General features: G+C 47.0%; 1 protein-coding gene across 7 annotated transcripts in view; it reads left to right on the top strand.

Annotated features, from left to right (window-relative positions):
- The window catches only part of KANK1 (KN motif and ankyrin repeat domains 1), a 170,671-nt gene that overhangs the window by 33,627 nt on the left and 126,109 nt on the right, over positions 1 to 10,935 (top strand). The window lies entirely within an intron of this gene.

The raw sequence follows: 10,935 nt of genomic DNA, 5'->3' as shown, positions 1-10,935 counted from the left end.
AGTCTTGCACAATTCACAGCGCTTACCAGAGCACATACCCTCCCCAGTGTCTATCACCCACCCTTTTTCTTTTTAAGTAGGCTCTGCGCCCAGTGTGGGGCTTGAACTCATGACCCTGAGATCAAGAGTTGCATGCTGTACCGACTGAGCCTGTCCGGCGTCACACGAGTTGCTTTTTTATTCTTTGCAGTTTCCCTGAACATTACCACAATATACGTCCTGACACAGTAAAGGTTAGGTTTAGCAGGAAATTAGCTTTTCTAGCATGTTTTGAGAAAAATATTTGAGCCGGTATAAATTTTAGTTACTGGCAGGGTGGAAAAGAGTCTGACTTGCAGGATTCAATATGGCGGCATGTGGCTGTGATTGGTCAGGTGTTGCCTTTATGTCCTAAATGAGTTCATGCCATGACCAAAGGAGAGTCTCTACAGTCAAAGAATAAAAAGTGACTTGTAAATGTGGAGAGCCTAGGTCAGTAAGTTGAAATTGCTGCTTTACCAGTCTCCAGGTTTATGTAACAAATTAAAAACCAAGACTCTGTGTTTTGCTTTGGTTTTTGTTGACGCTAGAAGTAACTGAAGTCCTTATTGGTTGGGAAAGAATGCTGGCAAGGGTAACAGGGATTATAGAAGCCACAGGCATTGTTTTGTTTGTATTTTGAAGAAAATGTTGAAATGGCTGAAAGAGTTTTCCTAACTCACCCCCCTCCCCTGAGAGGGATTGGTGTTTGCTTTAGAAATCCTGAGTGAGGGGCACCTGGGTGGCTCAGATGGTTAAGCGTCTGCCTTCGGCTCAGGTCATGATCTCGGGGTCCTGGGATCGAGTCCCGCATCGGGCTCCCTGCTCCTCGGGAGCCTGCTTCTCCCTCTGCCTCTCTCTCTCTCTCTCTGTCATGAATAAATAAATAAAATCTTTAAAAAAAAAAAAAAAAAAAAAGAAATCCTGAGTGAAAAGACTGAGGAATTACCCCCTTGGGGTAAGAATGACTGATGGAGGAAGGCCAGGCTCCCTACATTACATGGTAATGGAGACACATACACACTTTGCAAATGTTTAGTATTAGACGGAGTTAACTGTCGATGAACAGCCCACTTCCCGTTCTTGTAATTGCAGTTAGCATCCATCCGCCTGTGCTCTGTGTTTTCAGGATGCTTGCCAGGATAACCTGGGTTTGTCTTTATACTGGAAAGAGTTATACTGGAAGGAATCGTTTTGTCCGCTTAGGACTCACCGATGATCACTAGCGTGGACTCGCTTGGCCGCTGGACTGCAAATATTTGAAAGGTCCTTCAGCCCCACTCCTCTCTTGGGAAAGGCGACAGGAGGTCTGTGCCTGTAATATTCCATTAAGGCCGAGGAGCAGTACGATGGTGGGTGGGCAGGGCGTCAGCTGTCTCTCTTGAAATGCTAGAGCCTGGGCTCTGATAATTAATGAGGTTGAGAGAGCATTTCCTTGGTGAACTTTACTGCTTGACCCAGTTGACTGGGGCACGCTGGGGAAATGGGCCTTGATTCCTGCTCTCACTTCCCAGGATTGAAATCTGGCATTTATATGATTGTTGATATTGAAACGGGCACCCACAGGACCCTATGTTCTCAATTGGGAAGAAGCCATTATATTTTGTAATTCTTTTTTTCAAAAGTACATACTCTTTAAAAAAAAAAAAGTATGTACATTTCAAATTGAAACCTGTGTGTTTTTGCTTTGTCTTTTTTTTTTTCTTTTTAAAGGTTTTATTTATTTATTTGACACAGAGAGACAGCGAGAGAGGGAACACAGCAGGGGAGATGGAGAAGCAGGCTTCCTGCCGAGCAGGGAGCCCGATGCGGGGCTCGATCCCAGGACCCTGGGATCATGACCTGAGCCGAAGGGAGATGCTCAACGACTGAGCCACCCAGGCACCCCTTTGTTTTGTCTTTATATATAAAATGGACCTTGATTGAAGTAATTTTTATTTGCATGAGGAATAATCAAAAGCATCTTCTATTATTTGGATTTGGGGAACGCTCACATTTGTAGGCTTTATCTTTTTTAAAAGATAAAGATTTCTCCCATCTTGTTTGGTGAATGAAGGGTATGGGTATTTGGCTTAAATGTTACAAATTATTAAAGCAGTCAACAATATTCTAAAAGACAATATTCTAAAATCAGCTGGTAGTTGGTAATGTCTTTTAAATTACCTGGTAATAACCTTCAGTCAGGTTTCCAGTATTTGGGAAGTAGGTGTTCTCAGTTTATGGATAGAGAATTAAAGCACAGAGAAAGTGCAGTACCTATCTAAGTCCCATGGTTGGGGACAAAAGCCACGTTCACATTCTCTTTCATGTAATAAACCAATTAAAGAAGATGGTGTTCTAGTTAATAGCAAGGAATAGCTTAACAAGTGGTTCTCAGAGTATGGTCCCTGGGCCATCAGCACCGTCTGAGAGCTTGTTAGAAGTTTAAATTTTCGATCTTACCCTGAATCTGCGGAACTAAAGTCGGGAGGTCTGAGTCCAGCAGTTTGGGTTTGTAAAGCCCTTTCGAGTACTTGTGACACACTCGCGAGTTTGAGAAGCACAGCTTTGGTACCCGTGGATGTTCTAAACGCTCGGAGTCGCCAGGGTGATCTAGCCTGCAGGGGACTGAGGGTAGATGGGGGCGGGCAAGGGGCCGGCAGGGGGGCAACCTCCTTGGCACAGGGGGCCCTCCCAGGTCCCCCAGACCTGACCTTTCAAGGTGCAGAGAGAGGATAGGTCAGGAAACAGCAGAGGAGGAGCTTCTGTCTGACTTGCCTCTCTGCAGTAGGTGCCTTGCCTGAGGCCCCCCTCCCGTCGGGGGTGTCCCGTTCCTGCACCCCCAGGCCTCGTGGTTTCTTCGGCATGTTCTGGTCGGAATCTCACGCTCTCAAGAGCAGCCTCAGCCACTCGCTTTGGTTCTTTGATTGAGGATCCCTGGGTGTTGCTACATCCTTTCATTTTGGGGGGCTGTGCACTGGCTCACAGGGTTTGTGCTTGGGATGCAGAGGCTTCCTGCTGAGCTCAGTGCTTCCCCCTGGAACAGGAGCTATACTTCAGACCCGCGGGAGAGGGGAGCAAGGACCCTGTCTGGCTCGTAAGGCGTTAGATTCCCTGCTCCTGACGTGAGGTGCTTGGTGAACAACTGTTGAATGAAAGTCCGTATCGTCAGCACCAAGGTTGTATCCTGTCCTGTAGAGCTCATGCATGCCCTTTGTCCGCTTCTGTTTAAGACAGAGGTTCTCAAAATGTGGTGCTCCCCCCGGCTCCCCCCGGCCCCCCCCCCCCAGCCCTGCCCACAGCAACAGCACAGCGTACCTGGGAACTTGTTAGACATGGACATTCTCAGGCCTCACTGCAGACCTAGTGGTTCTGAAACTCAGGTGGGAACCAGCCATCTCTGCTTTAATAGACTGATGCTTTGGATTCTGATTTATGCTTTAGATTTGAGAACCGCTGGTTTTAGGTGCTTGGGTTTTTTTGTTTTGTTTTGCTTTGTTGTTTTTAAAGATTTATTTATTTGAGAAAGAGAGAGAGTAGGGGTGATGCAGAAGGAGACGGAGAATCCTGAAGCTGTCTCACCACTGAACTCGGAGCCCGATGTGGGGCTCGATCCCAGGATCCTGAGATCAGGACCTGAGCCGAAATCGGGAGTTGGCCACCTAACCGACTGAGCCCCCAGGCACTCCTGTTTCGTTTTGTTGTTGTTGTTTTTTGTTTTTTGTTTTTAATGATACCTTTTGTTATAATTTTCTGGGAAAGTAAAGATGTTTGGCATTTAGACTTTGGAGATAAGAGCATACTGGGGCTCTGTGGCATCCTCCGGAGCACCTGACAGGGTACTGTTAGCTGATTGTTATCTGCTTGCACACCCTTCCTCGAGGACTCAGGGTCCAGCAAGTGGCTTCCTGCCACCTCACCCCCGGCTCGCCCCCAGTTGTGGTCTCTTGCTCCACAGGGAGCTGAAAGAGGGTAGAAACACTGGAGGGTACGGAACTTTCCATCCTGGGGCTTATGGTTTAAAGGGTACAATTGAGGGCGCCTGCGTGGCTCAGTTCGGCTCAGGTCATGATCCTGGAGTCCCGGGATCGAGTCCCACATCGGGCTCCCTGCTCGGCGGGGAGTCTGCTTCTCCCTCTGACCCTCCCCCCTCTCATGTGCTTGCTCTCTATCAAATAAAAAAAAAAAAATCTTTAAAGGGTACAATTGAGCCAAGCGGTACACCTATTGGAGAGAAAGCACTTTCTGATCTGGTCTCTCTCTCTCTCTCTCACACACACACACATGCACACACACACACACACACACACACACAAGCATTCATTCACCTTTTGTTCTCTTTGCTTTAAGTTGGAAATGTTCTTCCTCCTTTATATAAAATCTAGATACTAAGTAAGGAAGTATACTTTGGATGACTGAATGCCCCTTATTCCCTGCGCAATTTCTCAAGTGTAACTTTTTTTTTTTTTTTTTTTGGCCTTTGCTAAGCTATGCAGGGTAAAAATGTTGTGTTTATTAATAGTATAGTTTACATGGTTAGTTAACTATTTCGCTTCTGATTAATCCTAAAAGAGAAAAGCTTTTTTTTCTTGAGCCCTCTATATAAATTTTTTTTTCCCTCTGGGGCAGTATCACAGTTTAAGAATATATCTGACCATTGATTTTTTTTTTTTTTAAAGATTTTATTTATTTATTTGAGACAGAGAGAATGAGATACAGAGAGCATGAGAGGGAGGAGGGTCAGAGGGAGAAGCAGACTCCCTGCCGATCAGGGAGCCCGATGCGGGACTCGATCCAGGGACTCCAGGATCATGACCTGAGCCGAAGGCAGTCGCTTAACCAACTGAGCCACCCAGGCGCCCTGACCATTGATTTTTTTTAAAAAAAAAATGCATAGATAAACGGCTAGCTTTTGCCTTGTTACAAGATCATTGCAAGTTTTTAAGGAAAAATCAAGTATGACAATTGAAGAGAAAATACCCATGACCAAGTTGGAGTATTCTTTACCGTATCAAGAAATTGTATGTGGATGTTTATGGGAGAAGTTATTCTAGACCCTACCAGTTTTCTGCCAAAAAAAAAAAACCCAAACTGACGTTACTCTAGATAACTGTTTTCTCCCACCTCTGTATAATGTTTAACTTGTCTTTGTAATGTAGGCTCAAGCTCTGCTAACAATTCCATCTTTAAGATGACAAGCCTATACGGGGCGGGGGGGCACTGCGCAGAGCACAAACATCCCTCTTGGGGTTTTACCTTTATATCCTGACTTAATAGAATGTCTGCATCTGGAAACAGGATGAATGGACTATATATATATATATATATATAAAATGTCAGCTAAAGCAGGATATTCACATGCAAGCCTAGAAAAACAGGATTCAGTGAGGCCCAATTTGGCAGGGCAGGCACACTGAAATGGGGAAACGAGACACCTAGACTGGGAGGTGTTCCCAGTTCCAGAGCATGGACTACACCAGGCACCCCCCGTCCCACTCCACCTCCTACCCCCAGCCTGGCTCTACTTTCTCGGGTCTGGTCCAGTGCTCACCCAGCACACCCAGTTACTAACTTGAGAACATGGTAATGGGGAAAGGGTGGTATTCACTTGGGTCTCTTTGGCTGTGAGGATCAAAACCAACTTCAGGAGGGCTTTCTCAGGATACTGAAGTACCCCCAAAGAATCCAGGATCCTCAGAGAAAACCTAGGATCAAACCCAGAAAGCACAAGGAAGTTAGAGGACGCTGTGTGTTGTCCTGACTGCTCTGTTTCACCCCCCCTTTCCACAGACCAGCTCTGTCTTTCACGGGGCCACCTGCTTCTGGCACCCAAAGCTGCTGCTTTGAAGCCCTATGAGAGAAGCATCTCTCTTCGCCTGGGTCTGATGTCTTTATGGGCCCCGTGAGGCCATGGCTGGGTGAGAGGTGTGCGTACTGGGAGGCAGTAAGGGAGGGTCACCTCTGACCCTCTAGCTGGGTCAGAAAATTCCAAAGAAGGGAGTAGTTGATGTGGAGAGGACAAAAGTGTTCCCCCCACGCATACCATGAACATGTTGCTGTGGGTTTATTCATTAACCTCGCACTCTGCGGGAGGAATCATCTTTGGCTCCAAGAAAATCTGGATGTTGGACCTGAAAAAGCTTGGGCCAGACTGGGGAATCAGGGTCATGGATGACAGTGAATTTTCCAAAGTGACTCCACCCCATGAGGCCTCGTGGCCGTGAGCAGGTGATGTCTCTGTCAGTGCGGACCCTTTAAACAGCCCTGGTGACGAGCAAGGCTGAAGTTCACGGTGAATGCCTGCATGGTGGAAAAGCCTCCTGAATCTCTGCTCTAGAGACATCCTTTACTCTGAATAACATTCTGATCTCCTGATGGAAATCGACGAGTTTGAACTAATACTCTCAGAAAATATATATAGGTTACCAGATACTAATCCTTTTGGCTTCAGGAGTTCATTTGCTCACTCAGTTGTTAATTCAAATTGGGAATGAATCTTGGTACACAAACTCAGGGGTGAAAAAATACTGTATTTCTCTGAATCAGCGTATCTGGTGGTAGCAGAAAGGTTGAGCTTGCGGCTCTTTTCCGTATCGCCCTCCCAAGATTGTGCCAGAGTTCCAGGCTTCTGCTATTTGTCATGAAGTCAGAAGGCCCCTTGGGTCATCTCTTCACACTGATCCCTGCTGCTCTTGGGTCAGAATTGAGGCTGGGGGGTGGGGGGACACTTTGTCACAGGAGGAGTCCAAGCTCCACATCCTGCCATTCTCTTGGGGCCCCTGTGTGTCTGGGGGTGCAGCCAACGAGCAGGTGTGACCCGCTGTGGCTCCAAGTTTCACACTCAGCTCTTGTGCAAGAATCTCTTAGTCTGAGGGTGATTGCTCTCCTCTTAAGCTGTGTTCTTCTTAAGAAAGCCGGCCACAGCCTCCCTGATGCAGGGAAGCCAGAACCCTCTAACCACAGGAACGAGGCACGTTGAGAGAGACAGAGATCCTGAGAAGCCTCCCGCCCCGGAGTCGGAACTGTCCACGCCTGGCCAACAACCAGTCATGAGCATGGGTCCCCTGTGGTCAGTTCACCACTTGGAGGCATCTCCTGCTCTTCATCATGGCTCCAGATTTGTGGGTGGTTGTACCTGCTCCAAACCAGGTGCATGAAGGCATTTGTCATTGGGCTGTTTCCAAAGCCAGTCTGGAAACCTGTTGATTCCCGAAGAGTAGCCTTCCAATTCCTAAGCATTTTCCATACATCTTCAGTGAATTCATAAAAGCATCAGGAGATGGGGCGCCTGGGTGGCTCAGTTGGTTAAGCGACTGCCTTCAGCTCAGGTCATGATCCTGGAGTCCCTGGATCGAGTCCCACATCGGGCTCCCTGCTTGGCGGGGAGTCTCCTTCTCCCTCTGACCCTCCCCCCTCTCATGCTCTCTCTCTCTCAAATAAATAAAATCTTTAAAAAAAAAAAAAAAAGCATCAGGAGAGCTTTTGCTTTTCCCTTCTCTGGCATTGGGTGATTTCGTTCTGTTAATATTCCTATGGGGAAACTCACCCACCTGGCTCACACACACCGTGCACTTCTGCCCTCGGACTTTGCACACACTAGACTAACAGTGACTGCAGACAGTGTTGCTGATCAGCCACCATCCTTTGCTGCCTGGCCCACAGCACGGCTACGGCATCAAAAAATAAACATTTGGGGAGTGTGTGTGTGGGAGGGTATATATTTAGGACTAAAGCAAGGAGAACCCTATAGCAGATGGCAAAGCTTGCTCGCAGCATTAATAAAAATCTGCCACCTTGGGCAACTAGCAGATGACCGAGGACCTGTGAATGCTTCCTCGTCTAGAATTTCAGCACTGGCTCTACATAAAATATTTATGCAGCCGTGCTTCTTACCCCCCGGCCAAAGAGTGGGCCCACGTGTATACTGTTACTATAGACATCACCAACGTATAAGCAGCTGAAGAACCCTGAAGGGTATTTGGAATGTTGGAAAGTAAATGGCCATGGGGTTCAGTTTGTAGGGGCTGAGAGAGAGTGGCCTTGGTTTCGAAACAGAAATATTTATCTTGTGACCAGAATGGCTCTTCAGTGGTCAAGACACATGACAGAGGAGGGGGAAGAGAGTTTACTAAGGCAAACGCTAGAAGGCACGGTGCAGAAGCTGGTAAGCTGGGGTACTGTGGGCAGAGAGACCAGAGTTACTGTTAAGAAATGTTACCGAAAACACAGCTCGCAATCATTCTGTTACCGAGTCTCTCTTTAGGTCCCTAGAGACACACTCGTGTATTATGTTTGTAAAATGTATCATGCACACATACCAAAGTAGACAATTAAAAATGCTAATAATGCTTATCATTTTTTTCACTATTCAAATCTGATTTTTCTGTTTTCTTTTTTTAATTTTTTAAAATTTAAATCCAGGGGCGCCTGGGTGGCTCAGTCATTAAGCATCTGCCTTCGGCTCAGGTCGTGATCCTGGGGTCCTGGGATCGAGCCCCGTATCGGGCTCCCTGTTCAGCGGGAAGCCTGCTTCTCCCTCTCCCACTCCCCCTGCTTGTGTTCCCTCTCTCACTGTGTCTCTGTCAAATAAATACACAAAATCTTTAAAATAATAAAATAAAATTTAAATTCAGTTAACTCAGTTCATTTCATAATTAATTCAGTTAATGAACATAGAGTGTATTCTTAGTTTCAGAGGTACCTATCCGATTGTTCTAAACTTACAAGAAAGCACTATTTTGAAGGAAGAAAAAAATGTTTGAAGTTACCTTTTTGACAGTTTAGCTTATATTATACATGTCACCCAGAGGTAGTCATCTGGTATCTGACCTGAATCTGGACTTTTTTTTTTTTTCCCCCCTTCATTCTCCTGAAGCAGGGAAATAGAATGTAGGTAGATGCTGAGAGTGGATAAGCATATGGCTGTTGAATAGTTCTGGAAGGTTTCTTAGAGAACCCAAACCAGGCACGCACAGGTGGTGGTGGACGGAGAGGTGGAAGGGTCTGCAGTCCGTTGTTTTTGGTGACCGAGCTCTGTGCATTTGGTGAAGTGAGGAGCGAGGGAAAAAGCGAGGGGAGGTACTTTTATTGGTCTCAGTCAGGCAAGCTTCAGGGTACAAAATGACCAGCACAAACTCGGTGGCTTGTCTCTGCTTGTCTCCACGCGCCCTCCTGGTTTCTCCTCAGTCCCCTTCAGTCTGGGTACTTCACCAGCTCGATTGCAAATTGTCCTCAGGGGTCACCAGCAGCCACCTTACTTGTTGCTAAGTTCAGTGACCTCTTGTGAGTCCCCCATCCACAGCTACTTCGACAAACTCATGTTTGTCTGGGTTAGTGTGCCTCTCTACCTGCATGGGTATTCTGCACCTGTATCCACTCCTCTGTGTCTCCTTCCTCGGTGGTTCTTCCTCTGTCTCCCTTGACCTGTGTTCAGTCATCACCCTTAGAACCTTCATTTAGTCCTGAAACGACAGCGATCATCTTTCTTGAGGTAAAAGGCTGGCAGCCAGTCCTCTTTCTCCACTGCGCGTCATCCCCGTTGAGGCAGAGAGTTTGATCACAAGATGGCTCTTCAAATTAGAACACATGTGCTTTGACACCAAATCTACAGGCATTGGATGTGCTTAGAACTCATCTCCTGGCTCCATGAGAAGGCCCCTGGATTGTCTATGTTTGCTTTTTGCTGATGGAATAAGCTCCAGCGTGAGCCTCTCCGGGCAAGTGAAAATGGTGCATTAATAAAAAAAAAAATCTCATTACCTCAAGGCACAAAGGCGTATAAATTTCAAAAAGCATTTGCAAAGCGGATCCAAAAAATACTGGGTTTGTAAACACTGAAATGTGGTCCACACTAAAGTGGAAAACTTAATCAGAATTGTCCTGTTCCAGCTGGACCACTGAGCTTAATAAACACAAAACAATGGACAGTGCTGTTAGGACACTGTATGAGGGTTAAATTGCCTAGAACGTGGGCCTTGGAAGGGCCACGGGCTCAGCTGAGCCTTGACAGAAGGGATAAGAAAAGCCATATCCTGCGTGGGGAGTGATGGGTCTAAGTGTATGTTCTTTGGAACATAGGAGGACTTAGCCTGACGAGGACAGGCGGTATTTGTTGGAAGTTGGAGGAAGATAAAGTAGAGCTAGATTATGGAAGCAGCTGAGAGTCAGCGGAGGAGTTTATATTTGACAGAAGAGAATATTATTACCGCCATGGACCCGGATGTAAGAGAATGCTAGATTTGGAAATTCGAAGACCAGCAAAGTTTAGATTTGGAGGCATCCTCTAAGGTGGGATGGGAAGCACTCCTATTTCTCGAGCCTCTGCTGTACGCCAGGCACGTGGTGTCGTAGTTCTTACCTTTATAGTAACGTTAGCGGTAGATACCCTTGTTCCCATTTTACACGTGACAGACTGAGCTCCACGGAAAGGTGAGGAGCACCTGGGCCAGGATTGAAGTGCAGGGACCTCTGACTTCGAAGCACAATGAGGATGGAGACCATTTTATTCTGTTCTTCATTTCGCAGTCCAGAAAACTGAGACCCAGGAGAGAGGGGATTGTTGAGGGTGACACAGGTAGGAGGAGGACGGGAGCAGCTACTCCGCAAGAGAGCCTGGGTGGGTGGTGATCTGCGGAGCGAGGCTAGGCTCGAGGCTGCTGCTGGGGCAGCTGGGGGTGCCACGGTACCTGGCAGTGTAGTGGTGGACCAGAGCGAGAAAGAGACATGGAACAGTAGGGCATTCCAAGGGAAAGGGGTGCTGGACTGATCCCACAGTGAGGGATGGCTGGAAAATCATCCCAAGGTTTGAATCCCAGGGAACTGCCACGCACAGAGAAAATCCTCGGTGGAGCTAGTTTTCTGAGAAAGGCCATGTGCTTCTTATGGTCTGACTCTGAAATGACAGGGACACCAAGATACAAAAATCGATGGTACTTGTGA

Source organism: Leptonychotes weddellii, chromosome 14 (assembly GCF_054177405.1).
Source record: "Leptonychotes weddellii isolate Sample4059 chromosome 14, ASM5417740v2, whole genome shotgun sequence".
Classification (NCBI taxonomy): Eukaryota; Metazoa; Chordata; class Mammalia; order Carnivora; family Phocidae; genus Leptonychotes; species Leptonychotes weddellii.
Note: the sequence above shows the minus strand (reverse complement) of the source record. Positions and strands in the feature narration are given on the sequence as shown.